Here is a 27722-nt window from a genome sequence, read left to right as displayed (position 1 = left end):
GGAGAGCGGAGTCCGGGCGGCCGGCAGCCGCGTGCGGACCGGGCTCCCGAGGCGTCGGCCTGCGCCGCTGCGCGCCAGCCGGACGCCCGCGCGCCCGCCCAAGGCCGGCGTCGGGCATCGCTTCTCGGCCTTTTGGCTAAGATCAAGTGTAGTATCTGTTCTTATCAGTTTAATATCTGATACGTCCCCCATCGGGGGACCACATATTAAACGGATTTTTGGAACAGGGAGCTGGATCAGGAGCTTGCTCCGTCCTCTCCACGCATCGGCCCGGTATTGCAGCGCCTCCGGGAGCGGTGCACCACCTTCTCTCAGCGGTGAAAAGACAGACGTAGCTAGCAAGCAAGCAAGCAAGCAAGCAAGCGAGGTGGACTGGAGCTCCTTCTTCTCGGGTCTCGTCTCTCGTCCATCTGTGTGTCTCTCTCTCCCCCTCCCCCTCCCCGTCTCCGTTCCCGTGCTCCCTCTGTGCACTTTCCCGCGTCTCGACTCTCTGGGCAAGCAGGCCGGCCCCCTTTTCGGCTCCCGTGCGTTTTCCCTCCAAAAAACTTAGTTTTTTCAGCCTTTTCCCAGGGAGGCAGGCGTGGCTTTTGTGTGTGTGTGTGTGTGTGTGTGTATGTGTGTGTGTGTGTGTGTGTGTCCCCGTCCTCGCAGGCGGGCCCCTTTCGACAGCCGGGCGGTTTCCCTCCAAAAAACTTAGTATATACACCTTTTCTTCCTTTTTTTCCGGCAGGCGGGCAGGCGCGCGCGTCTGTGTGTGTGTGTGTCCCCGTCCCTCCCGAGAGAGCGCTGCCCCTTGCCTCTGCCCGCAGGTGCCGACGGTCCGCTTTCGCTTGCAGCTCGCTCGGCACAGCTGCTGCTGGTGGGAGGGGCCTAAGCTAAGGAGGCCGGCCGGCTGGCGCCCCCCTGCGGCTGCGGTCGTTGTCGGGCCGTTGACAGGAGATCCAAGAGCAGGGCCCCCGCCCGGGACTGGCGGGCAGGCAGGCGAGCAAGCAGGCAGGCAAGAGAGGGGGAGAGCGGAGTCCGGGCGGCCGGCAGCCGCGTGCGGACCGGGCTCCCGAGGCGTCGGCCTGCGCCGCTGCGCGCCAGCCGGACGCCCGCGCGCCCGCCCAAGGCCGGCGTCGGGCATCGCTTCTCGGCCTTTTGGCTAAGATCAAGTGTAGTATCTGTTCTTATCAGTTTAATATCTGATACGTCCCCCATCGGGGGACCACATATTAAACGGATTTTTGGAACAGGGAGCTGGATCAGGAGCTTGCTCCGTCCTCTCCACGCATCGGCCCGGTATTGCAGCGCCTCCGGGAGCGGTGCACCACCTTCTCTCAGCGGTGAAAAGACAGACGTAGCTAGCAAGCAAGCAAGCAAGCAAGCAAGCGAGGTGGACTGGAGCTCCTTCTTCTCGGGTCTCGTCTCTCGTCCATCTGTGTGTCTCTCTCTCCCCCTCCCCCTCCCCGTCTCCGTTCCCGTGCTCCCTCTGTGCACTTTCCCGCGTCTCGACTCTCTGGGCAAGCAGGCCGGCCCCCTTTTCGGCTCCCGTGCGTTTTCCCTCCAAAAAACTTAGTTTTTTCAGCCTTTTCCCAGGGAGGCAGGCGTGGCTTTTGTGTGTGTGTGTGTGTGTGTGTATGTGTGTGTGTGTGTGTGTGTCCCCGTCCTCGCAGGCGGGCCCCTTTCGACAGCCGGGCGGTTTCCCTCCAAAAAACTTAGTATATACACCTTTTCTTCCTTTTTTTCCGGCAGGCGGGCAGGCGCGCGCGTCTGTGTGTGTGTGTGTCCCCGTCCCTCCCGAGAGAGCGCTGCCCCTTGCCTCTGCCCGCAGGTGCCGACGGTCCGCTTTCGCTTGCAGCTCGCTCGGCACAGCTGCTGCTGGTGGGAGGGGCCTAAGCTAAGGAGGCCGGCCGGCTGGCGCCCCCCTGCGGCTGCGGTCGTTGTCGGGCCGTTGACAGGAGATCCAAGAGCAGGGCCCCCGCCCGGGACTGGCGGGCAGGCAGGCGAGCAAGCAGGCAGGCAAGAGAGGGGGAGAGCGGAGTCCGGGCGGCCGGCAGCCGCGTGCGGACCGGGCTCCCGAGGCGTCGGCCTGCGCCGCTGCGCGCCAGCCGGACGCCCGCGCGCCCGCCCAAGGCCGGCGTCGGGCATCGCTTCTCGGCCTTTTGGCTAAGATCAAGTGTAGTATCTGTTCTTATCAGTTTAATATCTGATACGTCCCCCATCGGGGGACCACATATTAAACGGATTTTTGGAACAGGGAGCTGGATCAGGAGCTTGCTCCGTCCTCTCCACGCATCGGCCCGGTATTGCAGCGCCTCCGGGAGCGGTGCACCACCTTCTCTCAGCGGTGAAAAGACAGACGTAGCTAGCAAGCAAGCAAGCAAGCAAGCAAGCGAGGTGGACTGGAGCTCCTTCTTCTCGGGTCTCGTCTCTCGTCCATCTGTGTGTCTCTCTCTCCCCCTCCCCCTCCCCGTCTCCGTTCCCGTGCTCCCTCTGTGCACTTTCCCGCGTCTCGACTCTCTGGGCAAGCAGGCCGGCCCCCTTTTCGGCTCCCGTGCGTTTTCCCTCCAAAAAACTTAGTTTTTTCAGCCTTTTCCCAGGGAGGCAGGCGTGGCTTTTGTGTGTGTGTGTGTGTGTGTGTGTATGTGTGTGTGTGTGTGTGTGTGTCCCCGTCCTCGCAGGCGGGCCCCTTTCGACAGCCGGGCGGTTTCCCTCCAAAAAACTTAGTATATACACCTTTTCTTCCTTTTTTTCCGGCAGGCGGGCAGGCGCGCGCGTCTGTGTGTGTGTGTGTCCCCGTCCCTCCCGAGAGAGCGCTGCCCCTTGCCTCTGCCCGCAGGTGCCGACGGTCCGCTTTCGCTTGCAGCTCGCTCGGCACAGCTGCTGCTGGTGGGAGGGGCCTAAGCTAAGGAGGCCGGCCGGCTGGCGCCCCCCTGCGGCTGCGGTCGTTGTCGGGCCGTTGACAGGAGATCCAAGAGCAGGGCCCCCGCCCGGGACTGGCGGGCAGGCAGGCGAGCAAGCAGGCAGGCAAGAGAGGGGGAGAGCGGAGTCCGGGCGGCCGGCAGCCGCGTGCGGACCGGGCTCCCGAGGCGTCGGCCTGCGCCGCTGCGCGCCAGCCGGACGCCCGCGCGCCCGCCCAAGGCCGGCGTCGGGCATCGCTTCTCGGCCTTTTGGCTAAGATCAAGTGTAGTATCTGTTCTTATCAGTTTAATATCTGATACGTCCCCCATCGGGGGACCACATATTAAACGGATTTTTGGAACAGGGAGCTGGATCAGGAGCTTGCTCCGTCCTCTCCACGCATCGGCCCGGTATTGCAGCGCCTCCGGGAGCGGTGCACCACCTTCTCTCAGCGGTGAAAAGACAGACGTAGCTAGCAAGCAAGCAAGCAAGCAAGCAAGCGAGGTGGACTGGAGCTCCTTCTTCTCGGGTCTCGTCTCTCGTCCATCTGTGTGTCTCTCTCTCCCCCTCCCCCTCCCCGTCTCCGTTCCCGTGCTCCCTCTGTGCACTTTCCCGCGTCTCGACTCTCTGGGCAAGCAGGCCGGCCCCCTTTTCGGCTCCCGTGCGTTTTCCCTCCAAAAAACTTAGTTTTTTCAGCCTTTTCCCAGGGAGGCAGGCGTGGCTTTTGTGTGTGTGTGTGTGTGTGTGTGTATGTGTGTGTGTGTGTGTGTGTGTCCCCGTCCTCGCAGGCGGGCCCCTTTCGACAGCCGGGCGGTTTCCCTCCAAAAAACTTAGTATATACACCTTTTCTTCCTTTTTTTCCGGCAGGCGGGCAGGCGCGCGCGTCTGTGTGTGTGTGTGTCCCCGTCCCTCCCGAGAGAGCGCTGCCCCTTGCCTCTGCCCGCAGGTGCCGACGGTCCGCTTTCGCTTGCAGCTCGCTCGGCACAGCTGCTGCTGGTGGGAGGGGCCTAAGCTAAGGAGGCCGGCCGGCTGGCGCCCCCCTGCGGCTGCGGTCGTTGTCGGGCCGTTGACAGGAGATCCAAGAGCAGGGCCCCCGCCCGGGACTGGCGGGCAGGCAGGCGAGCAAGCAGGCAGGCAAGAGAGGGGGAGAGCGGAGTCCGGGCGGCCGGCAGCCGCGTGCGGACCGGGCTCCCGAGGCGTCGGCCTGCGCCGCTGCGCGCCAGCCGGACGCCCGCGCGCCCGCCCAAGGCCGGCGTCGGGCATCGCTTCTCGGCCTTTTGGCTAAGATCAAGTGTAGTATCTGTTCTTATCAGTTTAATATCTGATACGTCCCCCATCGGGGGACCACATATTAAACGGATTTTTGGAACAGGGAGCTGGATCAGGAGCTTGCTCCGTCCTCTCCACGCATCGGCCCGGTATTGCAGCGCCTCCGGGAGCGGTGCACCACCTTCTCTCAGCGGTGAAAAGACAGACGTAGCTAGCAAGCAAGCAAGCAAGCAAGCAAGCGAGGTGGACTGGAGCTCCTTCTTCTCGGGTCTCGTCTCTCGTCCATCTGTGTGTCTCTCTCTCCCCCTCCCCCTCCCCGTCTCCGTTCCCGTGCTCCCTCTGTGCACTTTCCCGCGTCTCGACTCTCTGGGCAAGCAGGCCGGCCCCCTTTTCGGCTCCCGTGCGTTTTCCCTCCAAAAAACTTAGTTTTTTCAGCCTTTTCCCAGGGAGGCAGGCGTGGCTTTGTGTGTGTGTGTGTGTGTGTGTGTATGTGTGTGTGTGTGTGTGTGTGTCCCCGTCCTCGCAGGCGGGCCCCTTTCGACAGCCGGGCGGTTTCCCTCCAAAAAACTTAGTATATACACCTTTTCTTCCTTTTTTTCCGGCAGGCGGGCAGGCGCGCGCGTCTGTGTGTGTGTGTGTCCCCGTCCCTCCCGAGAGAGCGCTGCCCCTTGCCTCTGCCCGCAGGTGCCGACGGTCCGCTTTCGCTTGCAGCTCGCTCGGCACAGCTGCTGCTGGTGGGAGGGGCCTAAGCTAAGGAGGCCGGCCGGCTGGCGCCCCCCTGCGGCTGCGGTCGTTGTCGGGCCGTTGACAGGAGATCCAAGAGCAGGGCCCCCGCCCGGGACTGGCGGGCAGGCAGGCGAGCAAGCAGGCAGGCAAGAGAGGGGGAGAGCGGAGTCCGGGCGGCCGGCAGCCGCGTGCGGACCGGGCTCCCGAGGCGTCGGCCTGCGCCGCTGCGCGCCAGCCGGACGCCCGCGCGCCCGCCCAAGGCCGGCGTCGGGCATCGCTTCTCGGCCTTTTGGCTAAGATCAAGTGTAGTATCTGTTCTTATCAGTTTAATATCTGATACGTCCCCCATCGGGGGACCACATATTAAACGGATTTTTGGAACAGGGAGCTGGATCAGGAGCTTGCTCCGTCCTCTCCACGCATCGGCCCGGTATTGCAGCGCCTCCGGGAGCGGTGCACCACCTTCTCTCAGCGGTGAAAAGACAGACGTAGCTAGCAAGCAAGCAAGCAAGCAAGCAAGCGAGGTGGACTGGAGCTCCTTCTTCTCGGGTCTCGTCTCTCGTCCATCTGTGTGTCTCTCTCTCCCCCTCCCCCTCCCCGTCTCCGTTCCCGTGCTCCCTCTGTGCACTTTCCCGCGTCTCGACTCTCTGGGCAAGCAGGCCGGCCCCCTTTTCGGCTCCCGTGCGTTTTCCCTCCAAAAAACTTAGTTTTTTCAGCCTTTTCCCAGGGAGGCAGGCGTGGCTTTTGTGTGTGTGTGTGTGTGTGTGTGTATGTGTGTGTGTGTGTGTGTGTGTCCCCGTCCTCGCAGGCGGGCCCCTTTCGACAGCCGGGCGGTTTCCCTCCAAAAAACTTAGTATATACACCTTTTCTTCCTTTTTTTCCGGCAGGCGGGCAGGCGCGCGCGTCTGTGTGTGTGTGTGTCCCCGTCCCTCCCGAGAGAGCGCTGCCCCTTGCCTCTGCCCGCAGGTGCCGACGGTCCGCTTTCGCTTGCAGCTCGCTCGGCACAGCTGCTGCTGGTGGGAGGGGCCTAAGCTAAGGAGGCCGGCCGGCTGGCGCCCCCCTGCGGCTGCGGTCGTTGTCGGGCCGTTGACAGGAGATCCAAGAGCAGGGCCCCCGCCCGGGACTGGCGGGCAGGCAGGCGAGCAAGCAGGCAGGCAAGAGAGGGGGAGAGCGGAGTCCGGGCGGCCGGCAGCCGCGTGCGGACCGGGCTCCCGAGGCGTCGGCCTGCGCCGCTGCGCGCCAGCCGGACGCCCGCGCGCCCGCCCAAGGCCGGCGTCGGGCATCGCTTCTCGGCCTTTTGGCTAAGATCAAGTGTAGTATCTGTTCTTATCAGTTTAATATCTGATACGTCCCCCATCGGGGGACCACATATTAAACGGATTTTTGGAACAGGGAGCTGGATCAGGAGCTTGCTCCGTCCTCTCCACGCATCGGCCCGGTATTGCAGCGCCTCCGGGAGCGGTGCACCACCTTCTCTCAGCGGTGAAAAGACAGACGTAGCTAGCAAGCAAGCAAGCAAGCAAGCAAGCGAGGTGGACTGGAGCTCCTTCTTCTCGGGTCTCGTCTCTCGTCCATCTGTGTGTCTCTCTCTCCCCCTCCCCCTCCCCGTCTCCGTTCCCGTGCTCCCTCTGTGCACTTTCCCGCGTCTCGACTCTCTGGGCAAGCAGGCCGGCCCCCTTTTCGGCTCCCGTGCGTTTTCCCTCCAAAAAACTTAGTTTTTTCAGCCTTTTCCCAGGGAGGCAGGCGTGGCTTTTGTGTGTGTGTGTGTGTGTGTGTGTATGTGTGTGTGTGTGTGTGTGTGTCCCCGTCCTCGCAGGCGGGCCCCTTTCGACAGCCGGGCGGTTTCCCTCCAAAAAACTTAGTATATACACCTTTTCTTCCTTTTTTTCCGGCAGGCGGGCAGGCGCGCGCGTCTGTGTGTGTGTGTGTCCCCGTCCCTCCCGAGAGAGCGCTGCCCCTTGCCTCTGCCCGCAGGTGCCGACGGTCCGCTTTCGCTTGCAGCTCGCTCGGCACAGCTGCTGCTGGTGGGAGGGGCCTAAGCTAAGGAGGCCGGCCGGCTGGCGCCCCCCTGCGGCTGCGGTCGTTGTCGGGCCGTTGACAGGAGATCCAAGAGCAGGGCCCCCGCCCGGGACTGGCGGGCAGGCAGGCGAGCAAGCAGGCAGGCAAGAGAGGGGGAGAGCGGAGTCCGGGCGGCCGGCAGCCGCGTGCGGACCGGGCTCCCGAGGCGTCGGCCTGCGCCGCTGCGCGCCAGCCGGACGCCCGCGCGCCCGCCCAAGGCCGGCGTCGGGCATCGCTTCTCGGCCTTTTGGCTAAGATCAAGTGTAGTATCTGTTCTTATCAGTTTAATATCTGATACGTCCCCCATCGGGGGACCACATATTAAACGGATTTTTGGAACAGGGAGCTGGATCAGGAGCTTGCTCCGTCCTCTCCACGCATCGGCCCGGTATTGCAGCGCCTCCGGGAGCGGTGCACCACCTTCTCTCAGCGGTGAAAAGACAGACGTAGCTAGCAAGCAAGCAAGCAAGCAAGCAAGCGAGGTGGACTGGAGCTCCTTCTTCTCGGGTCTCGTCTCTCGTCCATCTGTGTGTCTCTCTCTCCCCCTCCCCCTCCCCGTCTCCGTTCCCGTGCTCCCTCTGTGCACTTTCCCGCGTCTCGACTCTCTGGGCAAGCAGGCCGGCCCCCTTTTCGGCTCCCGTGCGTTTTCCCTCCAAAAAACTTAGTTTTTTCAGCCTTTTCCCAGGGAGGCAGGCGTGGCTTTTGTGTGTGTGTGTGTGTGTGTGTGTATGTGTGTGTGTGTGTGTGTGTGTGTCCCCGTCCTCGCAGGCGGGCCCCTTTCGACAGCCGGGCGGTTTCCCTCCAAAAAACTTAGTATATACACCTTTTCTTCCTTTTTTTCCGGCAGGCGGGCAGGCGCGCGCGTCTGTGTGTGTGTGTGTCCCCGTCCCTCCCGAGAGAGCGCTGCCCCTTGCCTCTGCCCGCAGGTGCCGACGGTCCGCTTTCGCTTGCAGCTCGCTCGGCACAGCTGCTGCTGGTGGGAGGGGCCTAAGCTAAGGAGGCCGGCCGGCTGGCGCCCCCCTGCGGCTGCGGTCGTTGTCGGGCCGTTGACAGGAGATCCAAGAGCAGGGCCCCCGCCCGGGACTGGCGGGCAGGCAGGCGAGCAAGCAGGCAGGCAAGAGAGGGGGAGAGCGGAGTCCGGGCGGCCGGCAGCCGCGTGCGGACCGGGCTCCCGAGGCGTCGGCCTGCGCCGCTGCGCGCCAGCCGGACGCCCGCGCGCCCGCCCAAGGCCGGCGTCGGGCATCGCTTCTCGGCCTTTTGGCTAAGATCAAGTGTAGTATCTGTTCTTATCAGTTTAATATCTGATACGTCCCCCATCGGGGGACCACATATTAAACGGATTTTTGGAACAGGGAGCTGGATCAGGAGCTTGCTCCGTCCTCTCCACGCATCGGCCCGGTATTGCAGCGCCTCCGGGAGCGGTGCACCACCTTCTCTCAGCGGTGAAAAGACAGACGTAGCTAGCAAGCAAGCAAGCAAGCAAGCAAGCGAGGTGGACTGGAGCTCCTTCTTCTCGGGTCTCGTCTCTCGTCCATCTGTGTGTCTCTCTCTCCCCCTCCCCCTCCCCGTCTCCGTTCCCGTGCTCCCTCTGTGCACTTTCCCGCGTCTCGACTCTCTGGGCAAGCAGGCCGGCCCCCTTTTCGGCTCCCGTGCGTTTTCCCTCCAAAAAACTTAGTTTTTTCAGCCTTTTCCCAGGGAGGCAGGCGTGGCTTTTGTGTGTGTGTGTGTGTGTGTGTGTGTATGTGTGTGTGTGTGTGTGTCCCCGTCCTCGCAGGCGGGCCCCTTTCGACAGCCGGGCGGTTTCCCTCCAAAAAACTTAGTATATACACCTTTTCTTCCTTTTTTTCCGGCAGGCGGGCAGGCGCGCGCGTCTGTGTGTGTGTGTGTCCCCGTCCCTCCCGAGAGAGCGCTGCCCCTTGCCTCTGCCCGCAGGTGCCGACGGTCCGCTTTCGCTTGCAGCTCGCTCGGCACAGCTGCTGCTGGTGGGAGGGGCCTAAGCTAAGGAGGCCGGCCGGCTGGCGCCCCCCTGCGGCTGCGGTCGTTGTCGGGCCGTTGACAGGAGATCCAAGAGCAGGGCCCCCGCCCGGGACTGGCGGGCAGGCAGGCGAGCAAGCAGGCAGGCAAGAGAGGGGGAGAGCGGAGTCCGGGCGGCCGGCAGCCGCGTGCGGACCGGGCTCCCGAGGCGTCGGCCTGCGCCGCTGCGCGCCAGCCGGACGCCCGCGCGCCCGCCCAAGGCCGGCGTCGGGCATCGCTTCTCGGCCTTTTGGCTAAGATCAAGTGTAGTATCTGTTCTTATCAGTTTAATATCTGATACGTCCCCCATCGGGGGACCACATATTAAACGGATTTTTGGAACAGGGAGCTGGATCAGGAGCTTGCTCCGTCCTCTCCACGCATCGGCCCGGTATTGCAGCGCCTCCGGGAGCGGTGCACCACCTTCTCTCAGCGGTGAAAAGACAGACGTAGCTAGCAAGCAAGCAAGCAAGCAAGCAAGCGAGGTGGACTGGAGCTCCTTCTTCTCGGGTCTCGTCTCTCGTCCATCTGTGTGTCTCTCTCTCCCCCTCCCCCTCCCCGTCTCCGTTCCCGTGCTCCCTCTGTGCACTTTCCCGCGTCTCGACTCTCTGGGCAAGCAGGCCGGCCCCCTTTTCGGCTCCCGTGCGTTTTCCCTCCAAAAAACTTAGTTTTTTCAGCCTTTTCCCAGGGAGGCAGGCGTGGCTTTTGTGTGTGTGTGTGTGTGTGTGTGTGTATGTGTGTGTGTGTGTGTGTGTGTCCCCGTCCTCGCAGGCGGGCCCCTTTCGACAGCCGGGCGGTTTCCCTCCAAAAAACTTAGTATATACACCTTTTCTTCCTTTTTTTCCGGCAGGCGGGCAGGCGCGCGCGTCTGTGTGTGTGTGTGTCCCCGTCCCTCCCGAGAGAGCGCTGCCCCTTGCCTCTGCCCGCAGGTGCCGACGGTCCGCTTTCGCTTGCAGCTCGCTCGGCACAGCTGCTGCTGGTGGGAGGGGCCTAAGCTAAGGAGGCCGGCCGGCTGGCGCCCCCCTGCGGCTGCGGTCGTTGTCGGGCCGTTGACAGGAGATCCAAGAGCAGGGCCCCCGCCCGGGACTGGCGGGCAGGCAGGCGAGCAAGCAGGCAGGCAAGAGAGGGGGAGAGCGGAGTCCGGGCGGCCGGCAGCCGCGTGCGGACCGGGCTCCCGAGGCGTCGGCCTGCGCCGCTGCGCGCCAGCCGGACGCCCGCGCGCCCGCCCAAGGCCGGCGTCGGGCATCGCTTCTCGGCCTTTTGGCTAAGATCAAGTGTAGTATCTGTTCTTATCAGTTTAATATCTGATACGTCCCCCATCGGGGGACCACATATTAAACGGATTTTTGGAACAGGGAGCTGGATCAGGAGCTTGCTCCGTCCTCTCCACGCATCGGCCCGGTATTGCAGCGCCTCCGGGAGCGGTGCACCACCTTCTCTCAGCGGTGAAAAGACAGACGTAGCTAGCAAGCAAGCAAGCAAGCAAGCAAGCGAGGTGGACTGGAGCTCCTTCTTCTCGGGTCTCGTCTCTCGTCCATCTGTGTGTCTCTCTCTCCCCCTCCCCCTCCCCGTCTCCGTTCCCGTGCTCCCTCTGTGCACTTTCCCGCGTCTCGACTCTCTGGGCAAGCAGGCCGGCCCCCTTTTCGGCTCCCGTGCGTTTTCCCTCCAAAAAACTTAGTTTTTTCAGCCTTTTCCCAGGGAGGCAGGCGTGGCTTTTGTGTGTGTGTGTGTGTGTGTGTGTGTATGTGTGTGTGTGTGTGTGTGTGTGTGTCCCCGTCCTCGCAGGCGGGCCCCTTTCGACAGCCGGGCGGTTTCCCTCCAAAAAACTTAGTATATACACCTTTTCTTCCTTTTTTTCCGGCAGGCGGGCAGGCGCGCGCGTCTGTGTGTGTGTGTGTCCCCGTCCCTCCCGAGAGAGCGCTGCCCCTTGCCTCTGCCCGCAGGTGCCGACGGTCCGCTTTCGCTTGCAGCTCGCTCGGCACAGCTGCTGCTGGTGGGAGGGGCCTAAGCTAAGGAGGCCGGCCGGCTGGCGCCCCCCTGCGGCTGCGGTCGTTGTCGGGCCGTTGACAGGAGATCCAAGAGCAGGGCCCCCGCCCGGGACTGGCGGGCAGGCAGGCGAGCAAGCAGGCAGGCAAGAGAGGGGGAGAGCGGAGTCCGGGCGGCCGGCAGCCGCGTGCGGACCGGGCTCCCGAGGCGTCGGCCTGCGCCGCTGCGCGCCAGCCGGACGCCCGCGCGCCCGCCCAAGGCCGGCGTCGGGCATCGCTTCTCGGCCTTTTGGCTAAGATCAAGTGTGTGGCTTGTCCGCAGCTTGGTCTTGGTCTGAGGGTTGGGAAGGCGGAAGGAGGACTGGAGAGAGCCGTGCAGAGGAGGGGAATCTGGAGCCCGGAACAGGAGTTCGACTGGAGATTTCTGAGCTGAAGGACGAGGAGGATCAGCAGGAAACCAGCTTGTCTTGGAGAAGATGGGTGAGCGCACTGCTTTTTTGACGGCCGGGGACCCTTGGTCCAGAGAGGGACGAATGCGGGACTCGGTGCGTTTTGTGGTGAAGAGTTTGGACACTGGGAAGATTTTTTTGGACAGAGGCTATTTTGCTGAGAAGATTTTGGTTGGGGTTTTCTCACTGGCACTGGAAGAGGTTTTTTGTTTGCAGACATTTTTTGCCAAAGGGATGTTGGATGTGACTTTAGCATCGGCTGCAATTTGTCGCCAAGTGTGGGAGAAAGTGGTAGAGAAGAAAGAGGAGGCACCTTTGAATGCATTCAGGATAGAACCCCTGTTTGCTAGAGAATTAAGACCCTTGTATGTGCATATGCACAATCCGTTTATACCGGAAGAGGACATTGTGACTTTTTTGAGGAGGTACGTGGATGTGCAGGGTTCTGGGACAAAAGAGAGAGATGAAAAAGGGTATTGGACAGGCAGAAGGAGGTTCCTGGTTCGCCTCCGGCCTGGTGCGGCACCAGAGGGTGGGGTGGTGCACCCCCCTCCGGCCTTTTCCATCGGGGCGAACGGGGGCACGGTGAGGTACCCTGGTCAGCCGAAGGTTTGTCATAGATGCGGCAAGGAGGGACATGTTGTAGCGACATGTCCTAGTAAGGTCTGTAGGAAATGTGGAGCAGAAGGTCACCTTGCTGCGGACTGCCGGGCAGTAGTCCGGTGTAACTTGTGTGGGATGCAGGGACACCTGTATAACGTATGCCCGGACAGGAAGAGGACATACGCTGAGGCTGCTGCTACAGCAGCTTCAAAGAAGAAGGAGTCGCAGTCGGCCAGGAGGCAGGATACAGCTGGACCGAGCACAGACGAGCAGACCGTCAGGCTTGAGAGTGAAGAGATGGACACGGAGGCAGAAGGGCTAGGAGAGGGTGGAGGCCTTGAGTCTGCGGGGGGGGTAGGGGTGGAGATGGACATAATGGAGGGAATTTTGGCGGGGGGTGCGAATTGGGCAGAAATTGTATCTGACGAAGAAAAGGGGGAAAACCGGTCTTTGTTTGCTAAGAGGAAGAGTAAGAGGCAAATGGAGAGGGGGGAGGAACAACGACAGGTAAAAGAAGGCAGGATAAGTGTAGTTGACCCAAACCCTTACGAGGTTTTAGAGATAGAAAGTATAGAGATTGAAGGCGAGCCGGAGGTACCTAGCGATGCGGTACTAGGACAGATGGGAACGGAAGGGATTAGGGAGGCAGGAAGTATAGAGGTTGAAAGGGAGTTGGAGATGTTTATTGAGGGTGTACTAGGTCAGGGGGGAGTTGAAGGGGTTGGTGAGGGTGTAAGAGTTGAGGAGTCTGAGATGAAAGAGAAGGAGGGCGAGAGCGCTGGCACTTCTAAGGTAGTGGAGGAAGTGGGGGCGGGAAGGGAGACGGGGTGCGGGAGTGAGATAGAGGGGGGTGGGGGAGGAAGTGCGGGGAAGGGGACGAGGGAGGGGAGTGTAACAGCAGAGAGTGTGAGTGAGGAAGAGCGGGGAGATGGCTGGTGGGAAGATTGGAGGAGGAGAAGGAGGGATCGTGTGATGATGATGGAAGAGGTGCCGAATTGGAAAGAGAGGCCGATGAGGGAGGGGTATAAGGTCCGACAGCATTGTAATTTTGATCATGCGGGCTTGGACTACAGGGGATGTGTGAAGAAAGTGTTTGAGCGGATGGAGAGGAAACATCGCTCCTTTTTGATTGAGTATGTATTTACGGCTGCTGGGTTGATTGCTTTTGTGGTGTCTGGGCCGGATATGGATGGGATCAGAATGGTCATCAAGGAAGTGAAGGCGAAGCTTACAAAGGAGATGTTGGCTGAGCTGAGAAAAGGTAAAGTAGGGTAGAGGAGGGTATTTGCATAAAAGGCGGGATATGGAAATGAGGGTGTAGAAGTAAATGGTTTGATAGTGTAATTTTGGGTATGGTTATAGGGGTTGGAGGATTTGGGATGGAGGTGTTTTAGTTATGTTAAAATTGGTAGGATTTGGTTTGAATAAGAGGTTGATTGGTTATATTTGTTTCTGGATGCCTTAGGTTACCCTAGGGCATTGTGCGGTTTTGTTATGCTGGGTGGGTTTGGTGTGTGTGTTAGTTTATGGTTGTTGTGGGTTTATGTTTTGGTTGAAATCTATGTGAAATATGTAATTCATGTACTTTTACGAACTGTTTTCTAATAAAAAAAAAAAAAAAAAAAAAAAATCTGTTCTTATCAGTTTAATATCTGATACGTCCCCCATCGGGGGACCACATATTAAACGGATTTTTGGAACAGGGAGCTGGATCAGGAGCTTGCTCCGTCCTCTCCACGCATCGGCCCGGTATTGCAGCGCCTCCGGGAGCGGTGCACCACCTTCTCTCAGCGGTGAAAAGACAGACGTAGCTAGCAAGCAAGCAAGCAAGCAAGCAAGCGAGGTGGACTGGAGCTCCTTCTTCTCGGGTCTCGTCTCTCGTCCATCTGTGTGTCTCTCTCTCCCCCTCCCCCTCCCCGTCTCCGTTCCCGTGCTCCCTCTGTGCACTTTCCCGCGTCTCGACTCTCTGGGCAAGCAGGCCGGCCCCCTTTTCGGCTCCCGTGCGTTTTCCCTCCAAAAAACTTAGTTTTTTCAGCCTTTTCCCAGGGAGGCAGGCGTGGCTTTTGTGTGTGTGTGTGTGTGTGTGTGTATGTGTGTGTGTGTGTGTGTGTCCCCGTCCTCGCAGGCGGGCCCCTTTCGACAGCCGGGCGGTTTCCCTCCAAAAAACTTAGTATATACACCTTTTCTTCCTTTTTTTCCGGCAGGCGGGCAGGCGCGCGCGTCTGTGTGTGTGTGTGTCCCCGTCCCTCCCGAGAGAGCGCTGCCCCTTGCCTCTGCCCGCAGGTGCCGACACGGTCCGCTTTCGCTTGCAGCTCGCTCGGCACAGCTGCTGCTGGTGGGAGGGGCCTAAGCTAAGGAGGCCGGCCGGCTGGCGCCCCCCTGCGGCTGCGGTCGTTGTCGGGCCGTTGACAGGAGATCCAAGAGCAGGGCCCCCGCCCGGGACTGGCGGGCAGGCAGGCGAGCAAGCAGGCAGGCAAGAGAGGGGGAGAGCGGAGTCCGGGCGGCCGGCAGCCGCGTGCGGACCGGGCTCCCGAGGCGTCGGCCTGCGCCGCTGCGCGCCAGCCGGACGCCCGCGCGCCCGCCCAAGGCCGGCGTCGGGCATCGCTTCTCGGCCTTTTGGCTAAGATCAAGTGTAGTATCTGTTCTTATCAGTTTAATATCTGATACGTCCCCCATCGGGGGACCACATATTAAACGGATTTTTGGAACAGGGAGCTGGATCAGGAGCTTGCTCCGTCCTCTCCACGCATCGGCCCGGTATTGCAGCGCCTCCGGGAGCGGTGCACCACCTTCTCTCAGCGGTGAAAAGACAGACGTAGCTAGCAAGCAAGCAAGCAAGCAAGCAAGCGAGGTGGACTGGAGCTCCTTCTTCTCGGGTCTCGTCTCTCGTCCATCTGTGTGTCTCTCTCTCCCCCTCCCCCTCCCCGTCTCCGTTCCCGTGCTCCCTCTGTGCACTTTCCCGCGTCTCGACTCTCTGGGCAAGCAGGCCGGCCCCCTTTTCGGCTCCCGTGCGTTTTCCCTCCAAAAAACTTAGTTTTTTCAGCCTTTTCCCAGGGAGGCAGGCGTGGCTTTTGTGTGTGTGTGTGTGTGTGTGTGTATGTGTGTGTGTGTGTGTGTGTGTGTCCCCGTCCTCGCAGGCGGGCCCCTTTCGACAGCCGGGCGGTTTCCCTCCAAAAAACTTAGTATATACACCTTTTCTTCCTTTTTTTCCGGCAGGCGGGCAGGCGCGCGCGTCTGTGTGTGTGTGTGTCCCCGTCCCTCCCGAGAGAGCGCTGCCCCTTGCCTCTGCCCGCAGGTGCCGACGGTCCGCTTTCGCTTGCAGCTCGCTCGGCACAGCTGCTGCTGGTGGGAGGGGCCTAAGCTAAGGAGGCCGGCCGGCTGGCGCCCCCCTGCGGCTGCGGTCGTTGTCGGGCCGTTGACAGGAGATCCAAGAGCAGGGCCCCCGCCCGGGACTGGCGGGCAGGCAGGCGAGCAAGCAGGCAGGCAAGAGAGGGGGAGAGCGGAGTCCGGGCGGCCGGCAGCCGCGTGCGGACCGGGCTCCCGAGGCGTCGGCCTGCGCCGCTGCGCGCCAGCCGGACGCCCGCGCGCCCGCCCAAGGCCGGCGTCGGGCATCGCTTCTCGGCCTTTTGGCTAAGATCAAGTGTAGTATCTGTTCTTATCAGTTTAATATCTGATACGTCCCCCATCGGGGGACCACATATTAAACGGATTTTTGGAACAGGGAGCTGGATCAGGAGCTTGCTCCGTCCTCTCCACGCATCGGCCCGGTATTGCAGCGCCTCCGGGAGCGGTGCACCACCTTCTCTCAGCGGTGAAAAGACAGACGTAGCTAGCAAGCAAGCAAGCAAGCAAGCAAGCGAGGTGGACTGGAGCTCCTTCTTCTCGGGTCTCGTCTCTCGTCCATCTGTGTGTCTCTCTCTCCCCCTCCCCCTCCCCGTCTCCGTTCCCGTGCTCCCTCTGTGCACTTTCCCGCGTCTCGACTCTCTGGGCAAGCAGGCCGGCCCCCTTTTCGGCTCCCGTGCGTTTTCCCTCCAAAAAACTTAGTTTTTTCAGCCTTTTCCCAGGGAGGCAGGCGTGGCTTGTGTGTGTGTGTGTGTGTGTGTGTATGTGTGTGTGTGTGTGTGTGTGTCCCCGTCCTCGCAGGCGGGCCCCTTTCGACAGCCGGGCGGTTTCCCTCCAAAAAACTTAGTATATACACCTTTTCTTCCTTTTTTTCCGGCAGGCGGGCAGGCGCGCGCGTCTGTGTGTGTGTGTGTCCCCGTCCCTCCCGAGAGAGCGCTGCCCCTTGCCTCTGCCCGCAGGTGCCGACGGTCCGCTTTCGCTTGCAGCTCGCTCGGCACAGCTGCTGCTGGTGGGAGGGGCCTAAGCTAAGGAGGCCGGCCGGCTGGCGCCCCCCTGCGGCTGCGGTCGTTGTCGGGCCGTTGACAGGAGATCCAAGAGCAGGGCCCCCGCCCGGGACTGGCGGGCAGGCAGGCGAGCAAGCAGGCAGGCAAGAGAGGGGGAGAGCGGAGTCCGGGCGGCCGGCAGCCGCGTGCGGACCGGGCTCCCGAGGCGTCGGCCTGCGCCGCTGCGCGCCAGCCGGACGCCCGCGCGCCCGCCCAAGGCCGGCGTCGGGCATCGCTTCTCGGCCTTTTGGCTAAGATCAAGTGTAGTATCTGTTCTTATCAGTTTAATATCTGATACGTCCCCCATCGGGGGACCACATATTAAACGGATTTTTGGAACAGGGAGCTGGATCAGGAGCTTGCTCCGTCCTCTCCACGCATCGGCCCGGTATTGCAGCGCCTCCGGGAGCGGTGCACCACCTTCTCTCAGCGGTGAAAAGACAGACGTAGCTAGCAAGCAAGCAAGCAAGCAAGCAAGCGAGGTGGACTGGAGCTCCTTCTTCTCGGGTCTCGTCTCTCGTCCATCTGTGTGTCTCTCTCTCCCCCTCCCCCTCCCCGTCTCCGTTCCCGTGCTCCCTCTGTGCACTTTCCCGCGTCTCGACTCTCTGGGCAAGCAGGCCGGCCCCCTTTTCGGCTCCCGTGCGTTTTCCCTCCAAAAAACTTAGTTTTTTCAGCCTTTTCCCAGGGAGGCAGGCGTGGCTTTGTGTGTGTGTGTGTGTGTGTGTGTATGTGTGTGTGTGTGTGTGTGTGTCCCCGTCCTCGCAGGCGGGCCCCTTTCGACAGCCGGGCGGTTTCCCTCCAAAAAACTTAGTATATACACCTTTTCTTCCTTTTTTTCCGGCAGGCGGGCAGGCGCGCGCGTCTGTGTGTGTGTGTGTCCCCGTCCCTCCCGAGAGAGCGCTGCCCCTTGCCTCTGCCCGCAGGTGCCGACGGTCCGCTTTCGCTTGCAGCTCGCTCGGCACAGCTGCTGCTGGTGGGAGGGGCCTAAGCTAAGGAGGCCGGCCGGCTGGCGCCCCCCTGCGGCTGCGGTCGTTGTCGGGCCGTTGACAGGAGATCCAAGAGCAGGGCCCCCGCCCGGGACTGGCGGGCAGGCAGGCGAGCAAGCAGGCAGGCAAGAGAGGGGGAGAGCGGAGTCCGGGCGGCCGGCAGCCGCGTGCGGACCGGGCTCCCGAGGCGTCGGCCTGCGCCGCTGCGCGCCAGCCGGACGCCCGCGCGCCCGCCCAAGGCCGGCGTCGGGCATCGCTTCTCGGCCTTTTGGCTAAGATCAAGTGTAGTATCTGTTCTTATCAGTTTAATATCTGATACGTCCCCCATCGGGGGACCACATATTAAACGGATTTTTGGAACAGGGAGCTGGATCAGGAGCTTGCTCCGTCCTCTCCACGCATCGGCCCGGTATTGCAGCGCCTCCGGGAGCGGTGCACCACCTTCTCTCAGCGGTGAAAAGACAGACGTAGCTAGCAAGCAAGCAAGCAAGCAAGCAAGCGAGGTGGACTGGAGCTCCTTCTTCTCGGGTCTCGTCTCTCGTCCATCTGTGTGTCTCTCTCTCCCCCTCCCCCTCCCCGTCTCCGTTCCCGTGCTCCCTCTGTGCACTTTCCCGCGTCTCGACTCTCTGGGCAAGCAGGCCGGCCCCCTTTTCGGCTCCCGTGCGTTTTCCCTCCAAAAAACTTAGTTTTTTCAGCCTTTTCCCAGGGAGGCAGGCGTGGCTTTTGTGTGTGTGTGTGTGTGTATGTGTGTGTGTGTGTGTGTGTGTGTGTCCCCGTCCTCGCAGGCGGGCCCCTTTCGACAGCCGGGCGGTTTCCCTCCAAAAAACTTAGTATATACACCTTTTCTTCCTTTTTTTCCGGCAGGCGGGCAGGCGCGCGCGTCTGTGTGTGTGTGTGTCCCCGTCCCTCCCGAGAGAGCGCTGCCCCTTGCCTCTGCCCGCAGGTGCCGACGGTCCGCTTTCGCTTGCAGCTCGCTCGGCACAGCTGCTGCTGGTGGGAGGGGCCTAAGCTAAGGAGGCCGGCCGGCTGGCGCCCCCCTGCGGCTGCGGTCGTTGTCGGGCCGTTGACAGGAGATCCAAGAGCAGGGCCCCCGCCCGGGACTGGCGGGCAGGCAGGCGAGCAAGCAGGCAGGCAAGAGAGGGGGAGAGCGGAGTCCGGGCGGCCGGCAGCCGCGTGCGGACCGGGCTCCCGAGGCGTCGGCCTGCGCCGCTGCGCGCCAGCCGGACGCCCGCGCGCCCGCCCAAGGCCGGCGTCGGGCATCGCTTCTCGGCCTTTTGGCTAAGATCAAGTGTAGTATCTGTTCTTATCAGTTTAATATCTGATACGTCCCCCATCGGGGGACCACATATTAAACGGATTTTTGGAACAGGGAGCTGGATCAGGAGCTTGCTCCGTCCTCTCCACGCATCGGCCCGGTATTGCAGCGCCTCCGGGAGCGGTGCACCACCTTCTCTCAGCGGTGAAAAGACAGACGTAGCTAGCAAGCAAGCAAGCAAGCAAGCAAGCGAGGTGGACTGGAGCTCCTTCTTCTCGGGTCTCGTCTCTCGTCCATCTGTGTGTCTCTCTCTCCCCCTCCCCCTCCCCGTCTCCGTTCCCGTGCTCCCTCTGTGCACTTTCCCGCGTCTCGACTCTCTGGGCAAGCAGGCCGGCCCCCTTTTCGGCTCCCGTGCGTTTTCCCTCCAAAAAACTTAGTTTTTTCAGCCTTTTCCCAGGGAGGCAGGCGTGGCTTTGTGTGTGTGTGTGTGTGTGTGTGTATGTGTGTGTGTGTGTGTGTGTGTCCCCGTCCTCGCAGGCGGGCCCCTTTCGACAGCCGGGCGGTTTCCCTCCAAAAAACTTAGTATATACACCTTTTCTTCCTTTTTTTCCGGCAGGCGGGCAGGCGCGCGCGTCTGTGTGTGTGTGTGTCCCCGTCCCTCCCGAGAGAGCGCTGCCCCTTGCCTCTGCCCGCAGGTGCCGACGGTCCGCTTTCGCTTGCAGCTCGCTCGGCACAGCTGCTGCTGGTGGGAGGGGCCTAAGCTAAGGAGGCCGGCCGGCTGGCGCCCCCCTGCGGCTGCGGTCGTTGTCGGGCCGTTGACAGGAGATCCAAGAGCAGGGCCCCCGCCCGGGACTGGCGGGCAGGCAGGCGAGCAAGCAGGCAGGCAAGAGAGGGGGAGAGCGGAGTCCGGGCGGCCGGCAGCCGCGTGCGGACCGGGCTCCCGAGGCGTCGGCCTGCGCCGCTGCGCGCCAGCCGGACGCCCGCGCGCCCGCCCAAGGCCGGCGTCGGGCATCGCTTCTCGGCCTTTTGGCTAAGATCAAGTGTAGTATCTGTTCTTATCAGTTTAATATCTGATACGTCCCCCATCGGGGGACCACATATTAAACGGATTTTTGGAACAGGGAGCTGGATCAGGAGCTTGCTCCGTCCTCTCCACGCATCGGCCCGGTATTGCAGCGCCTCCGGGAGCGGTGCACCACCTTCTCTCAGCGGTGAAAAGACAGACGTAGCTAGCAAGCAAGCAAGCAAGCAAGCAAGCGAGGTGGACTGGAGCTCCTTCTTCTCGGGTCTCGTCTCTCGTCCATCTGTGTGTCTCTCTCTCCCCCTCCCCCTCCCCGTCTCCGTTCCCGTGCTCCCTCTGTGCACTTTCCCGCGTCTCGACTCTCTGGGCAAGCAGGCCGGCCCCCTTTTCGGCTCCCGTGCGTTTTCCCTCCAAAAAACTTAGTTTTTTCAGCCTTTTCCCAGGGAGGCAGGCGTGGCTTTTGTGTGTGTGTGTGTGTGTGTGTATGTGTGTGTGTGTGTGTGTGTGTGTCCCCGTCCTCGCAGGCGGGCCCCTTTCGACAGCCGGGCGGTTTCCCTCCAAAAAACTTAGTATATACACCTTTTCTTCCTTTTTTTCCGGCAGGCGGGCAGGCGCGCGCGTCTGTGTGTGTGTGTGTCCCCGTCCCTCCCGAGAGAGCGCTGCCCCTTGCCTCTGCCCGCAGGTGCCGACGGTCCGCTTTCGCTTGCAGCTCGCTCGGCACAGCTGCTGCTGGTGGGAGGGGCCTAAGCTAAGGAGGCCGGCCGGCTGGCGCCCCCCTGCGGCTGCGGTCGTTGTCGGGCCGTTGACAGGAGATCCAAGAGCAGGGCCCCCGCCCGGGACTGGCGGGCAGGCAGGCGAGCAAGCAGGCAGGCAAGAGAGGGGGAGAGCGGAGTCCGGGCGGCCGGCAGCCGCGTGCGGACCGGGCTCCCGAGGCGTCGGCCTGCGCCGCTGCGCGCCAGCCGGACGCCCGCGCGCCCGCCCAAGGCCGGCGTCGGGCATCGCTTCTCGGCCTTTTGGCTAAGATCAAGTGTAGTATCTGTTCTTATCAGTTTAATATCTGATACGTCCCCCATCGGGGGACCACATATTAAACGGATTTTTGGAACAGGGAGCTGGATCAGGAGCTTGCTCCGTCCTCTCCACGCATCGGCCCGGTATTGCAGCGCCTCCGGGAGCGGTGCACCACCTTCTCTCAGCGGTGAAAAGACAGACGTAGCTAGCAAGCAAGCAAGCAAGCAAGCAAGCGAGGTGGACTGGAGCTCCTTCTTCTCGGGTCTCGTCTCTCGTCCATCTGTGTGTCTCTCTCTCCCCCTCCCCCTCCCCGTCTCCGTTCCCGTGCTCCCTCTGTGCACTTTCCCGCGTCTCGACTCTCTGGGCAAGCAGGCCGGCCCCCTTTTCGGCTCCCGTGCGTTTTCCCTCCAAAAAACTTAGTTTTTTCAGCCTTTTCCCAGGGAGGCAGGCGTGGCTTTTGTGTGTGTGTGTGTGTGTGTGTGTATGTGTGTGTGTGTGTGTGTGTGTCCCCGTCCTCGCAGGCGGGCCCCTTTCGACAGCCGGGCGGTTTCCCTCCAAAAAACTTAGTATATACACCTTTTCTTCCTTTTTTTCCGGCAGGCGGGCAGGCGCGCGCGTCTGTGTGTGTGTGTGTCCCCGTCCCTCCCGAGAGAGCGCTGCCCCTTGCCTCTGCCCGCAGGTGCCGACGGTCCGCTTTCGCTTGCAGCTCGCTCGGCACAGCTGCTGCTGGTGGGAGGGGCCTAAGCTAAGGAGGCCGGCCGGCTGGCGCCCCCCTGCGGCTGCGGTCGTTGTCGGGCCGTTGACAGGAGATCCAAGAGCAGGGCCCCCGCCCGGGACTGGCGGGCAGGCAGGCGAGCAAGCAGGCAGGCAAGAGAGGGGGAGAGCGGAGTCCGGGCGGCCGGCAGCCGCGTGCGGACCGGGCTCCCGAGGCGTCGGCCTGCGCCGCTGCGCGCCAGCCGGACGCCCGCGCGCCCGCCCAAGGCCGGCGTCGGGCATCGCTTCTCGGCCTTTTGGCTAAGATCAAGTGTAGTATCTGTTCTTATCAGTTTAATATCTGATACGTCCCCCATCGGGGGACCACATATTAAACGGATTTTTGGAACAGGGAGCTGGATCAGGAGCTTGCTCCGTCCTCTCCACGCATCGGCCCGGTATTGCAGCGCCTCCGGGAGCGGTGCACCACCTTCTCTCAGCGGTGAAAAGACAGACGTAGCTAGCAAGCAAGCAAGCAAGCAAGCAAGCGAGGTGGACTGGAGCTCCTTCTTCTCGGGTCTCGTCTCTCGTCCATCTGTGTGTCTCTCTCTCCCCCTCCCCCTCCCCGTCTCCGTTCCCGTGCTCCCTCTGTGCACTTTCCCGCGTCTCGACTCTCTGGGCAAGCAGGCCGGCCCCCTTTTCGGCTCCCGTGCGTTTTCCCTCCAAAAAACTTAGTTTTTTCAGCCTTTTCCCAGGGAGGCAGGCGTGGCTTTTGTGTGTGTGTGTGTGTGTGTGTGTATGTGTGTGTGTGTGTGTGTGTGTCCCCGTCCTCGCAGGCGGGCCCCTTTCGACAGCCGGGCGGTTTCCCTCCAAAAAACTTAGTATATACACCTTTTCTTCCTTTTTTTCCGGCAGGCGGGCAGGCGCGCGCGTCTGTGTGTGTGTGTGTCCCCGTCCCTCCCGAGAGAGCGCTGCCCCTTGCCTCTGCCCGCAGGTGCCGACGGTCCGCTTTCGCTTGCAGCTCGCTCGGCACAGCTGCTGCTGGTGGGAGGGGCCTAAGCTAAGGAGGCCGGCCGGCTGGCGCCCCCCTGCGGCTGCGGTCGTTGTCGGGCCGTTGACAGGAGATCCAAGAGCAGGGCCCCCGCCCGGGACTGGCGGGCAGGCAGGCGAGCAAGCAGGCAGGCAAGAGAGGGGGAGAGCGGAGTCCGGGCGGCCGGCAGCCGCGTGCGGACCGGGCTCCCGAGGCGTCGGCCTGCGCCGCTGCGCGCCAGCCGGACGCCCGCGCGCCCGCCCAAGGCCGGCGTCGGGCATCGCTTCTCGGCCTTTTGGCTAAGATCAAGTGTAGTATCTGTTCTTATCAGTTTAATATCTGATACGTCCCCCATCGGGGGACCACATATTAAACGGATTTTTGGAACAGGGAGCTGGATCAGGAGCTTGCTCCGTCCTCTCCACGCATCGGCCCGGTATTGCAGCGCCTCCGGGAGCGGTGCACCACCTTCTCTCAGCGGTGAAAAGACAGACGTAGCTAGCAAGCAAGCAAGCAAGCAAGCAAGCGAGGTGGACTGGAGCTCCTTCTTCTCGGGTCTCGTCTCTCGTCCATCTGTGTGTCTCTCTCTCCCCCTCCCCCTCCCCGTCTCCGTTCCCGTGCTCCCTCTGTGCACTTTCCCGCGTCTCGACTCTCTGGGCAAGCAGGCCGGCCCCCTTTTCGGCTCCCGTGCGTTTTCCCTCCAAAAAACTTAGTTTTTTCAGCCTTTTCCCAGGGAGGCAGGCGTGGCTTTTGTGTGTGTGTGTGTGTGTGTGTGTATGTGTGTGTGTGTGTGTGTGTGTCCCCGTCCTCGCAGGCGGGCCCCTTTCGACAGCCGGGCGGTTTCCCTCCAAAAAACTTAGTATATACACCTTTTCTTCCTTTTTTTCCGGCAGGCGGGCAGGCGCGCGCGTCTGTGTGTGTGTGTGTCCCCGTCCCTCCCGAGAGAGCGCTGCCCCTTGCCTCTGCCCGCAGGTGCCGACGGTCCGCTTTCGCTTGCAGCTCGCTCGGCACAGCTGCTGCTGGTGGGAGGGGCCTAAGCTAAGGAGGCCGGCCGGCTGGCGCCCCCCTGCGGCTGCGGTCGTTGTCGGGCCGTTGACAGGAGATCCAAGAGCAGGGCCCCCGCCCGGGACTGGCGGGCAGGCAGGCGAGCAAGCAGGCAGGCAAGAGAGGGGGAGAGCGGAGTCCGGGCGGCCGGCAGCCGCGTGCGGACCGGGCTCCCGAGGCGTCGGCCTGCGCCGCTGCGCGCCAGCCGGACGCCCGCGCGCCCGCCCAAGGCCGGCGTCGGGCATCGCTTCTCGGCCTTTTGGCTAAGATCAAGTGTAGTATCTGTTCTTATCAGTTTAATATCTGATACGTCCCCCATCGGGGGACCACATATTAAACGGATTTTTGGAACAGGGAGCTGGATCAGGAGCTTGCTCCGTCCTCTCCACGCATCGGCCCGGTATTGCAGCGCCTCCGGGAGCGGTGCACCACCTTCTCTCAGCGGTGAAAAGACAGACGTAGCTAGCAAGCAAGCAAGCAAGCAAGCAAGCGAGGTGGACTGGAGCTCCTTCTTCTCGGGTCTCGTCTCTCGTCCATCTGTGTGTCTCTCTCTCCCCCTCCCCCTCCCCGTCTCCGTTCCCGTGCTCCCTCTGTGCACTTTCCCGCGTCTCGACTCTCTGCTGGGCAAGCAGGCCGGCCCCCTTTTCGGCTCCCGTGCGTTTTCCCTCCAAAAAACTTAGTTTTTTCAGCCTTTTCCCAGGGAGGCAGGCGTGGCTTTTGTGTGTGTGTGTGTGTGTGTGTGTATGTGTGTGTGTGTGTGTGTGTGTCCCCGTCCTCGCAGGCGGGCCCCTTTCGACAGCCGGGCGGTTTCCCTCCAAAAAACTTAGTATATACACCTTTTCTTCCTTTTTTTCCGGCAGGCGGGCAGGCGCGCGCGTCTGTGTGTGTGTGTGTCCCCGTCCCTCCCGAGAGAGCGCTGCCCCTTGCCTCTGCCCGCAGGTGCCGACGGTCCGCTTTCGCTTGCAGCTCGCTCGGCACAGCTGCTGCTGGTGGGAGGGGCCTAAGCTAAGGAGGCCGGCCGGCTGGCGCCCCCCTGCGGCTGCGGTCGTTGTCGGGCCGTTGACAGGAGATCCAAGAGCAGGGCCCCCGCCCGGGACTGGCGGGCAGGCAGGCGAGCAAGCAGGCAGGCAAGAGAGGGGGAGAGCGGAGTCCGGGCGGCCGGCAGCCGCGTGCGGACCGGGCTCCCGAGGCGTCGGCCTGCGCCGCTGCGCGCCAGCCGGACGCCCGCGCGCCCGCCCAAGGCCGGCGTCGGGCATCGCTTCTCGGCCTTTTGGCTAAGATCAAGTGTAGTATCTGTTCTTATCAGTTTAATATCTGATACGTCCCCCATCGGGGGACCACATATTAAACGGATTTTTGGAACAGGGAGCTGGATCAGGAGCTTGCTCCGTCCTCTCCACGCATCGGCCCGGTATTGCAGCGCCTCCGGGAGCGGTGCACCACCTTCTCTCAGCGGTGAAAAGACAGACGTAGCTAGCAAGCAAGCAAGCAAGCAAGCAAGCGAGGTGGACTGGAGCTCCTTCTTCTCGGGTCTCGTCTCTCGTCCATCTGTGTGTCTCTCTCTCCCCCTCCCCCTCCCCGTCTCCGTTCCCGTGCTCCCTCTGTGCACTTTCCCGCGTCTCGACTCTCTGGGCAAGCAGGCCGGCCCCCTTTTCGGCTCCCGTGCGTTTTCCCTCCAAAAAACTTAGTTTTTTCAGCCTTTTCCCAGGGAGGCAGGCGTGGCTTTTGTGTGTGTGTGTGTGTGTGTGTATGTGTGTGTGTGTGTGTGTGTGTGTCCCCGTCCTCGCAGGCGGGCCCCTTTCGACAGCCGGGCGGTTTCCCTCCAAAAAACTTAGTATATACACCTTTTCTTCCTTTTTTTCCGGCAGGCGGGCAGGCGCGCGCGTCTGTGTGTGTGTGTGTCCCCGTCCCTCCCGAGAGAGCGCTGCCCCTTGCCTCTGCCCGCAGGTGCCGACGGTCCGCTTTCGCTTGCAGCTCGCTCGGCACAGCTGCTGCTGGTGGGAGGGGCCTAAGCTAAGGAGGCCGGCCGGCTGGCGCCCCCCTGCGGCTGCGGTCGTTGTCGGGCCGTTGACAGGAGATCCAAGAGCAGGGCCCCCGCCCGGGACTGGCGGGCAGGCAGGCGAGCAAGCAGGCAGGCAAGAGAGGGGGAGAGCGGAGTCCGGGCGGCCGGCAGCCGCGTGCGGACCGGGCTCCCGAGGCGTCGGCCTGCGCCGCTGCGCGCCAGCCGGACGCCCGCGCGCCCGCCCAAGGCCGGCGTCGGGCATCGCTTCTCGGCCTTTTGGCTAAGATCAAGTGTAGTATCTGTTCTTATCAGTTTAATATCTGATACGTCCCCCATCGGGGGACCACATATTAAACGGATTTTTGGAACAGGGAGCTGGATCAGGAGCTTGCTCCGTCCTCTCCACGCATCGGCCCGGTATTGCAGCGCCTCCGGGAGCGGTGCACCACCTTCTCTCAGCGGTGAAAAGACAGACGTAGCTAGCAAGCAAGCAAGCAAGCAAGCAAGCGAGGTGGACTGGAGCTCCTTCTTCTCGGGTCTCGTCTCTCGTCCATCTGTGTGTCTCTCTCTCCCCCTCCCCCTCCCCGTCTCCGTTCCCGTGCTCCCTCTGTGCACTTTCCCGCGTCTCGACTCTCTGGGCAAGCAGGCCGGCCCCCTTTTCGGCTCCCGTGCGTTTTCCCTCCAAAAAACTTAGTTTTTTCAGCCTTTTCCCAGGGAGGCAGGCGTGGCTTTTGTGTGTGTGTGTGTGTGTGTGTATGTGTGTGTGTGTGTGTGTGTGTGTGTCCCCGTCCTCGCAGGCGGGCCCCTTTCGACAGCCGGGCGGTTTCCCTCCAAAAAACTTAGTATATACACCTTTTCTTCCTTTTTTTCCGGCAGGCGGGCAGGCGCGCGCGTCTGTGTGTGTGTGTGTCCCCGTCCCTCCCGAGAGAGCGCTGCCCCTTGCCTCTGCCCGCAGGTGCCGACGGTCCGCTTTCGCTTGCAGCTCGCTCGGCACAGCTGCTGCTGGTGGGAGGGGCCTAAGCTAAGGAGGCCGGCCGGCTGGCGCCCCCCTGCGGCTGCGGTCGTTGTCGGGCCGTTGACAGGAGATCCAAGAGCAGGGCCCCCGCCCGGGACTGGCGGGCAGGCAGGCGAGCAAGCAGGCAGGCAAGAGAGGGGGAGAGCGGAGTCCGGGCGGCCGGCAGCCGCGTGCGGACCGGGCTCCCGAGGCGTCGGCCTGCGCCGCTGCGCGCCAGCCGGACGCCCGCGCGCCCGCCCAAGGCCGGCGTCGGGCATCGCTTCTCGGCCTTTTGGCTAAGATCAAGTGTAGTATCTGTTCTTATCAGTTTAATATCTGATACGTCCCCCATCGGGGGACCACATATTAAACGGATTTTTGGAACAGGGAGCTGGATCAGGAGCTTGCTCCGTCCTCTCCACGCATCGGCCCGGTATTGCAGCGCCTCCGGGAGCGGTGCACCACCTTCTCTCAGCGGTGAAAAGACAGACGTAGCTAGCAAGCAAGCAAGCAAGCAAGCAAGCGAGGTGGACTGGAGCTCCTTCTTCTCGGGTCTCGTCTCTCGTCCATCTGTGTGTCTCTCTCTCCCCCTCCCCCTCCCCGTCTCCGTTCCCGTGCTCCCTCTGTGCACTTTCCCGCGTCTCGACTCTCTGGGCAAGCAGGCCGGCCCCCTTTTCGGCTCCCGTGCGTTTTCCCTCCAAAAAACTTAGTTTTTTCAGCCTTTTCCCAGGGAGGCAGGCGTGGCTTTTGTGTGTGTGTGTGTGTGTGTATGTGTGTGTGTGTGTGTGTGTGTGTGTCCCCGTCCTCGCAGGCGGGCCCCTTTCGACAGCCGGGCGGTTTCCCTCCAAAAAACTTAGTATATACACCTTTTCTTCCTTTTTTTCCGGCAGGCGGGCAGGCGCGCGCGTCTGTGTGTGTGTGTGTCCCCGTCCCTCCCGAGAGAGCGCTGCCCCTTGCCTCTGCCCGCAGGTGCCGACGGTCCGCTTTCGCTTGCAGCTCGCTCGGCACAGCTGCTGCTGGTGGGAGGGGCCTAAGCTAAGGAGGCCGGCCGGCTGGCGCCCCCCTGCGGCTGCGGTCGTTGTCGGGCCGTTGACAGGAGATCCAAGAGCAGGGCCCCCGCCCGGGACTGGCGGGCAGGCAGGCGAGCAAGCAGGCAGGCAAGAGAGGGGGAGAGCGGAGTCCGGGCGGCCGGCAGCCGCGTGCGGACCGGGCTCCCGAGGCGTCGGCCTGCGCCGCTGCGCGCCAGCCGGACGCCCGCGCGCCCGCCCAAGGCCGGCGTCGGGCATCGCTTCTCGGCCTTTTGGCTAAGATCAAG

General features: G+C 62.4%; 26 non-coding genes across 26 annotated transcripts in view; all 26 read left to right on the top strand.

The window, feature by feature from the left end:
- The first annotated feature begins 116 nt into the window (after positions 1 to 116).
- Positions 117 to 307, top strand: LOC138229998 (U2 spliceosomal RNA). Its single transcript, XR_011186046.1, has one exon. It is a non-coding gene; the product is annotated as a U2 spliceosomal RNA (small nuclear RNA).
- Positions 308 to 1124: 817 nt separating this feature from the next.
- On the top strand, positions 1125 to 1315 carry LOC138229997 (U2 spliceosomal RNA). Its single transcript, XR_011186045.1, has one exon. It is a non-coding gene; the product is annotated as a U2 spliceosomal RNA (small nuclear RNA).
- Positions 1316 to 2128: 813 nt separating this feature from the next.
- On the top strand, positions 2129 to 2319 carry LOC138230066 (U2 spliceosomal RNA). Its single transcript, XR_011186114.1, has one exon. It is a non-coding gene; the product is annotated as a U2 spliceosomal RNA (small nuclear RNA).
- An 817-nt stretch (positions 2320 to 3136) lies between these two features.
- On the top strand, positions 3137 to 3327 carry LOC138230065 (U2 spliceosomal RNA). The gene has a single exon (XR_011186113.1). It is a non-coding gene; the product is annotated as a U2 spliceosomal RNA (small nuclear RNA).
- Positions 3328 to 4144: 817 nt separating this feature from the next.
- Positions 4145 to 4335, top strand: LOC138230064 (U2 spliceosomal RNA). Its single transcript, XR_011186112.1, has one exon. It is a non-coding gene; the product is annotated as a U2 spliceosomal RNA (small nuclear RNA).
- Positions 4336 to 5151: 816 nt separating this feature from the next.
- On the top strand, positions 5152 to 5342 carry LOC138230063 (U2 spliceosomal RNA). The gene has a single exon (XR_011186111.1). It is a non-coding gene; the product is annotated as a U2 spliceosomal RNA (small nuclear RNA).
- Positions 5343 to 6159: 817 nt separating this feature from the next.
- Positions 6160 to 6350, top strand: LOC138230062 (U2 spliceosomal RNA). Its single transcript, XR_011186110.1, has one exon. It is a non-coding gene; the product is annotated as a U2 spliceosomal RNA (small nuclear RNA).
- Positions 6351 to 7167: 817 nt separating this feature from the next.
- Positions 7168 to 7358, top strand: LOC138230060 (U2 spliceosomal RNA). The gene has a single exon (XR_011186108.1). It is a non-coding gene; the product is annotated as a U2 spliceosomal RNA (small nuclear RNA).
- Positions 7359 to 8177: 819 nt separating this feature from the next.
- LOC138230059 (U2 spliceosomal RNA) lies at positions 8178 to 8368 on the top strand. Its single transcript, XR_011186107.1, has one exon. It is a non-coding gene; the product is annotated as a U2 spliceosomal RNA (small nuclear RNA).
- An 815-nt stretch (positions 8369 to 9183) lies between these two features.
- On the top strand, positions 9184 to 9374 carry LOC138230058 (U2 spliceosomal RNA). Its single transcript, XR_011186106.1, has one exon. It is a non-coding gene; the product is annotated as a U2 spliceosomal RNA (small nuclear RNA).
- Positions 9375 to 10193: 819 nt separating this feature from the next.
- LOC138230057 (U2 spliceosomal RNA) lies at positions 10194 to 10384 on the top strand. Its single transcript, XR_011186105.1, has one exon. It is a non-coding gene; the product is annotated as a U2 spliceosomal RNA (small nuclear RNA).
- A 3194-nt stretch (positions 10385 to 13578) lies between these two features.
- On the top strand, positions 13579 to 13769 carry LOC138230018 (U2 spliceosomal RNA). Its single transcript, XR_011186066.1, has one exon. It is a non-coding gene; the product is annotated as a U2 spliceosomal RNA (small nuclear RNA).
- An 817-nt stretch (positions 13770 to 14586) lies between these two features.
- Positions 14587 to 14777, top strand: LOC138230056 (U2 spliceosomal RNA). The gene has a single exon (XR_011186104.1). It is a non-coding gene; the product is annotated as a U2 spliceosomal RNA (small nuclear RNA).
- Positions 14778 to 15596: 819 nt separating this feature from the next.
- LOC138230055 (U2 spliceosomal RNA) lies at positions 15597 to 15787 on the top strand. The gene has a single exon (XR_011186103.1). It is a non-coding gene; the product is annotated as a U2 spliceosomal RNA (small nuclear RNA).
- Positions 15788 to 16602: 815 nt separating this feature from the next.
- On the top strand, positions 16603 to 16793 carry LOC138230054 (U2 spliceosomal RNA). The gene has a single exon (XR_011186102.1). It is a non-coding gene; the product is annotated as a U2 spliceosomal RNA (small nuclear RNA).
- An 816-nt stretch (positions 16794 to 17609) lies between these two features.
- On the top strand, positions 17610 to 17800 carry LOC138230053 (U2 spliceosomal RNA). The gene has a single exon (XR_011186101.1). It is a non-coding gene; the product is annotated as a U2 spliceosomal RNA (small nuclear RNA).
- An 815-nt stretch (positions 17801 to 18615) lies between these two features.
- Positions 18616 to 18806, top strand: LOC138230052 (U2 spliceosomal RNA). Its single transcript, XR_011186100.1, has one exon. It is a non-coding gene; the product is annotated as a U2 spliceosomal RNA (small nuclear RNA).
- An 816-nt stretch (positions 18807 to 19622) lies between these two features.
- On the top strand, positions 19623 to 19813 carry LOC138230051 (U2 spliceosomal RNA). The gene has a single exon (XR_011186099.1). It is a non-coding gene; the product is annotated as a U2 spliceosomal RNA (small nuclear RNA).
- Positions 19814 to 20630: 817 nt separating this feature from the next.
- On the top strand, positions 20631 to 20821 carry LOC138230049 (U2 spliceosomal RNA). The gene has a single exon (XR_011186097.1). It is a non-coding gene; the product is annotated as a U2 spliceosomal RNA (small nuclear RNA).
- An 817-nt stretch (positions 20822 to 21638) lies between these two features.
- LOC138230048 (U2 spliceosomal RNA) lies at positions 21639 to 21829 on the top strand. Its single transcript, XR_011186096.1, has one exon. It is a non-coding gene; the product is annotated as a U2 spliceosomal RNA (small nuclear RNA).
- An 817-nt stretch (positions 21830 to 22646) lies between these two features.
- On the top strand, positions 22647 to 22837 carry LOC138230047 (U2 spliceosomal RNA). Its single transcript, XR_011186095.1, has one exon. It is a non-coding gene; the product is annotated as a U2 spliceosomal RNA (small nuclear RNA).
- Positions 22838 to 23654: 817 nt separating this feature from the next.
- On the top strand, positions 23655 to 23845 carry LOC138230046 (U2 spliceosomal RNA). The gene has a single exon (XR_011186094.1). It is a non-coding gene; the product is annotated as a U2 spliceosomal RNA (small nuclear RNA).
- Positions 23846 to 24665: 820 nt separating this feature from the next.
- LOC138230045 (U2 spliceosomal RNA) lies at positions 24666 to 24856 on the top strand. The gene has a single exon (XR_011186093.1). It is a non-coding gene; the product is annotated as a U2 spliceosomal RNA (small nuclear RNA).
- Positions 24857 to 25673: 817 nt separating this feature from the next.
- LOC138230044 (U2 spliceosomal RNA) lies at positions 25674 to 25864 on the top strand. Its single transcript, XR_011186092.1, has one exon. It is a non-coding gene; the product is annotated as a U2 spliceosomal RNA (small nuclear RNA).
- An 819-nt stretch (positions 25865 to 26683) lies between these two features.
- LOC138230043 (U2 spliceosomal RNA) lies at positions 26684 to 26874 on the top strand. The gene has a single exon (XR_011186091.1). It is a non-coding gene; the product is annotated as a U2 spliceosomal RNA (small nuclear RNA).
- An 817-nt stretch (positions 26875 to 27691) lies between these two features.
- Positions 27692 to 27722, top strand: part of LOC138230042 (U2 spliceosomal RNA) — a 191-nt gene continuing 160 nt past the window's right edge. Inside the window, exon 1 of the small nuclear RNA XR_011186090.1 lies at positions 27692 to 27722. This exon is cut by the window's right edge and continues 160 nt beyond it. This is a non-coding gene — a small nuclear RNA (U2 spliceosomal RNA).

Source organism: Lepisosteus oculatus, unplaced genomic scaffold, assembly GCF_040954835.1.
Source record: "Lepisosteus oculatus isolate fLepOcu1 unplaced genomic scaffold, fLepOcu1.hap2 HAP2_SCAFFOLD_477, whole genome shotgun sequence".
Taxonomy (NCBI): domain Eukaryota; kingdom Metazoa; phylum Chordata; class Actinopteri; order Semionotiformes; family Lepisosteidae; genus Lepisosteus; species Lepisosteus oculatus.
Note: the sequence above shows the minus strand (reverse complement) of the source record. Positions and strands in the feature narration are given on the sequence as shown.